The sequence below is a fragment of the Plasmopara halstedii genome, assembly GCF_900000015.1.
Source record: "Plasmopara halstedii genome assembly, contig: Scaffold_2386, whole genome shotgun sequence".
Lineage (NCBI taxonomy): Eukaryota > Oomycota > Peronosporomycetes > Peronosporales > Peronosporaceae > Plasmopara > Plasmopara halstedii.
In genome coordinates this window covers 71,722-76,937 of record NW_020189293.1, presented here as the reverse complement: position 1 = coordinate 76,937, position 5,216 = coordinate 71,722, and positions in this window count along the sequence as shown.

Below are 5,216 nucleotides of genomic sequence, written 5' to 3'. Positions count from 1 at the left end.
ATGTCACGCATGACATGCAGCGACTGCTCCAAAACTTGAGCAGCGCTCAGTGGGTTACATGCCACTCCACGATTAGCCCGCGAGCCACGCTCGAGACTCCTGTCCGATAAAACGTTGGTGTCTACCAACTCGGATATTCCAATGTCCAGCACGTTGACCGTCTTGGTCCAGTGCTCTCACCATCAGCACTATTGTCTCCTAGCAGAGGTGGGTCTTTGACCTCCAGTCAATCCATGGTTCATGGTGTTCCAGCCATGTCATTCCTAGGATGAGGTCATACCTCACATCCAAGTCTAGACTAGACAGCGTTCCACGCTATCAAAGTCAAGGAACTTAATTCCGAGGCCCACAGGGACCTTCGAGACCGTGACACGTATCCCCGTCGCTAAGCGAACAGTGACGGTGTCACTCACCCGCGCTTATAGCGCCTCAGCATACCGTTGAATTTCTTCGATCGTGGAGCGTCGATCATTATTGCTTGACCCCGAAATTGATCATGATTTCGATGAATTCTCAAAGCCCTTCACGGTTGCTTTCAAAACCAGCAAGCCCGGCTTGCATGCTTGTTCCGTGTTCAAGAGCTTGGAGCTCTTAGGGATTGCCCCCTGCTGTACTTTACCTCTTTAAGGCTCAACAGAACTCAGCTCTTTCCCAGTATGGCGCCCCGCGCCTAGTGGGGGCTTACCCTTTCCTGCGAAAAACCAGACTGGTGAGAAGCGGGACGTTGGTTTGATGAATCCTTCCGCCCCTTGCGCATGTTGCAACTAGTCCGAAGGGTACGCAAGGTCGGTGACCTTAGCTGTACTTCCTCTAAGCAAAGCGCTACGGCTGCTTCGCTGCACTTGGCAGCACTTGCAGTCAATCTACACCTGGTCAATTTTGACTGATCTTCTGTGAGAATGAAGCAGTTTTCTTTTTTGCCCCAGGCCATGTAGAACGGGCCCCAAAGCGATGTCTCTGTTTGGCCTTGAGTGCGTGCAACACCTTGCTTCGCAAAGACCGAAGCGATAGGCGAGCGCCTAGAAGCGTTTTTGAACTATAAAAAATCTCTGCTAGAGCACCTACGGTAGAAGCTGTCGGCGTCGCGCTCGAATCTCGCCAGCTTAAGGCTGCAGATAAGAATAACCCAGTCTACGACAAGGTATTACTTGCGATTAGGTATGCACTTGACAAGTTCAGGTTGCACCTGCTTGGCTCAAAGCCGTTTGTTATCAACATAGATCATGCGTCATTACACAGGGCGGCTCCGTCGCCACACCTCTTGCAGAGGATGGCATGGAGGCCCTCCTTCTTTGCATAATACAACTTTGAGATAAAGTATAAGCCAGGAAAGCAACATGCTTTGGCTGATGCGTTGTCACGCAGACCGGATTATGAACTTGCTCATGTCACGACGGCGAAGTCGTCAGTGACGAATCTGACCCACGCCGCATACGCCGGTGATGATATGTGCGTAGCACTGCTACAGGCTCTCGGGAGTAAGGAGTCGGACAATAATTTGTCGGCACGTGTGCGCGCATAGTATCGATTTTCGTTAAATAACGGGTTGCTGTATAACAGCACCGACTCGACAGATGCGCCACAAATTGTGTTTCCTCACGATGAGAAAATGAAGTACTGCATTCTCTCTTAAACCTGCGACGCCCCACTCAGTGGTCATCTCGGTCGTATAAAGACCAACATCTCGGTGAGTTGCCACTACTGTTAACCCAAGCTGTTCAAATAGATGAGCACATATGATCGCACGTGTGAGGCGTGTCAAAGGGTGAAACTTTCTCCAAATGCGGCGGCGCCGCTGGCAAGTTTATCGGTACCCTCCGGGTGCTGGCAGTCCATGAGTATGGACTTTGCGTTTGGCCTGCCGAAGGACTCGGCGGGCAACACGAGTGTGGAAGTCTTTGTGGGCCGTTTGAGCAAGATGACTCCTCTTGCGGCGGTTGCCGGACACCATCGACGGTGTGAGTACAGCGACGCTATTTATCGATCGTGTTTGTCGACAACATGGACTCCCGGAGTCAATTGTCTCTGACGAGACCCACACTACACTGGGAAGTTTTGGTCGACAATCTTTAGGGTGCTGGCGCCAAGATGACGATGTCGACAGCGAATCATCCGCAGACCGATGATCAGACTGAGCGCATAAATCGTGTTGTTGAAGACGATCTTCGCAGCATCTGTGCCGAAACGCCGAAGCGCTGAAGCGCTATGTTGCCGCTCGTAGTTTGCTCGGAACAACGCTGTGCATTCACGTACTGGCTACACGTCGTTATATCATAGCGGTCTTGTTAATCCTCGCGTCCGGCTGACGCCGCCGTCCCATGGCTCAGAGCTTGGTGATGGGGAATAGCCGAACGGCTAGCTGATGTCGGCCCCCACACTGTCCGTAAAGTATTTGATGACTTCATGTCTATCAGACCGAGTGCCCTATGACAGATTCGCGATGCGATGGCTCAAAGCCAAGACATGCAGAAAAAAATATGTGGATGGAAGAGGCGGAAGAAATGTGGAGAATTTTGAGTGCGGAGACCTTGTTTTTTTAATACTAAAACTTTTCCACACATGCAGTCTCTGCTGTCTTTTATACAAATCCTTTCATGCTTTATTTGACCTTTTTTTGAACGTGGCCAAGCGAGGCCTTGCGTTTTCGCTAAACTTTCCGAGAAGGATGCGCACTCATCCGGTGTTTTATGCAGGCTTGCTTATGCCGTTCCGGGATCCGGCGCAAGTGAGCGCGGAAGCGTCGGCACCGGGGCGGCGACCAAAGGCGTACGACCGCGCAGAAGCTGAACCAGCAATTGATTTTGAGCACGGAGTATGACGATCTCCGTTTCTAACGACACCAGGCGCTCTATCGTCGCACAATGTGACGTATTCTTCTGCTTGACGGCTAGGAGCCGCTCCGGTTGAGCGATAGTTCCCAACGTAAGGCAATCGGTTCACAAAGTGTTTCAAGCCCTCGAGGTCTTCGACACGGCGATATGCGACCTCAGCAAGATGCTCGGTGGAGTGCCGATAACGACGGACTTTGTCCTCTAGAGCTCGAAGAGCATCGCGAGTAACCGGACCGCGATCGACCAAGTCGTCGTCGTCCGCCGCTTACTCCTCTCAATGAGAATGGTGGCGTCCATCATCACGTGGAACGACTTATGGTCGACGTCGTCGACGAGTCAAATCCAATATCTTGTGCAGCAGCGGGGATACCCAGAATCCGAAGGCTCGTGGAAGTTTGAGTTACCACTTTGGAAAACTGCCCAGACGTCGTGGACGCCTATGATCAAAAGGATCATGAACCTTCGCGTCGTCATGCGCTCCGCGCTTCGCGGCAATAGCCCGGGAAGCTGAAGGGCCACAAGCCGAGCTTAAGCTATGACCTGAGCTGCTGTGGTCGAAGACTCACCCGTGTGAGAAACCTCAGAGCATTCGGAGAGGGTTTCACCCTCTGACACGTCTCACGCGGGAGCGCGATGAATTATTCCATATGTCGCAGGGCGACAATACGTAGGTGTCGGCGTTGCGTCTTGAGCTTGGCAAACCCATATCGAAGTTGGCGTTCTACGCGCACGTCCATTTCCTTGTGGCTTCGCCGTATTTTAGACAGCGAGGATTTTTTTTCGGTGCCGCTGCATCTATTGCTCATACAGCTTCCGATCATCTCAGCGATTTCGCCAGGGGCGAGCACCACCGGAATAGTCCGCATTGCGGGGAACAGGAGCACGTCCTCTTTGATAGCAAAGTCGAGCGCGGTACCTATCCATCGGGATACCTTGAGGCATTGAAAAGCGAGCTCGGAGAGTTTTCCGCTGGTCCGGCTCGGCTTGTGTAGTGGCCGAGGGCATGATTACGTAGACGCCCAACGATCGAGCGATCGCGTCTTTCGCTTCTGCAGCGGGATCCGCCGAGTAAAAACCGTATTCCACACGAGGGTCGACGATTTAACGTGGATACAAGCTCACGAGAGCCTCCCTATGGGGAGCTTTCAGCTGCTGCTCCTGTTCTTCGGCGAGGCGTTTGGTAATAATACCAATTCCACCGAAAGTCGAAAAGTCGGGAAATTGACGCGGTGTTCGCAAGATTCGAGCAGGGCTCACGTCACGCCGTTGGCGCACCTTGCCCTCCTCTTCTTACTACCAACTGGGACAGGAATATCCCACTCGTAGTCGACTTCCTCCGAATCCTCGACAAGAAAATCTGCCGCTCGCCGTGGCGCAGATGTCGGGGCCCGGTTGCCGCGGGCTTGGGGTGCGCTTTCCGTGAAGCCGCGGATGTACTATCCGGAGTTGCACCGCGTGCAGGAGGAGAAGAAGGGCTCTGCCCGCGGGCGCTCTGGAATTAGCAAAGCTGGGTGTTAATCGCGTCCTTCACACAGGGCTCATTGAGTAGGGAATGCATCAAGTAAGGGGACGTAAAGGTGATAGAAACGAGGCGAAAGTTGAACGTGAAGTGTGGGTATTTACAATTTGATGGGGGAAAGTGTAACGGGTTTACACGTACCCTGGTACTAAAGGGTAGGTCACACAAGATGATATGACTACACAATGGTTTTTGTTACACCTTATCAAGAAGCCACTACGTGGCAGAACTGCCAGACATTATGCATTTTAATTAGGTTTTTCTATTTAATTAGAAAAACCTATACCTTTGGATACAGGCGGCACAGTTTGGATTTGAACGAAAGAATATATTTACCTTGGGTTATGGTTTTGGGTTTTCTTGGAGGTAGCGGATTGCGATCCGCTACACTCAAACTGGTTCTAGTATCGGACGTAAGGTCGGTGACTTTATTAAGCCCCCTTTAAGCAAAGAGCTACGGCAGTCCCACTGCACATTTCCTCAGACGCTTTTGCTTAGTTGACGTCGGCCAATTTGAGATCGCTCTGATCTTCTCGGAGTTTATCCGAACAATATCGACGCCATTAAAACAACCCAATACCGGTACTTACTTGGCGACGAATATACCTTTATTAATGTTGACAAAGAGCTGATATTCTGCCACATACGCCAATACCTGTTTTAGGTGTTCTAGATGAACTTGATTGATAGATCGACCTGCTTTGGGTATCGAATAGACAAAATGTCATCGAAGTACGTCAGCGCGAGTGTTGCAACGGACGAAATAAATTTGTAATGAGACGATTAAACGTCGCTGGCGCATTGGAGAGTTCATTTTGGTATCACAAGCAACTCCCATAGCATACCGCTAGGTGTGCTCACTGCCG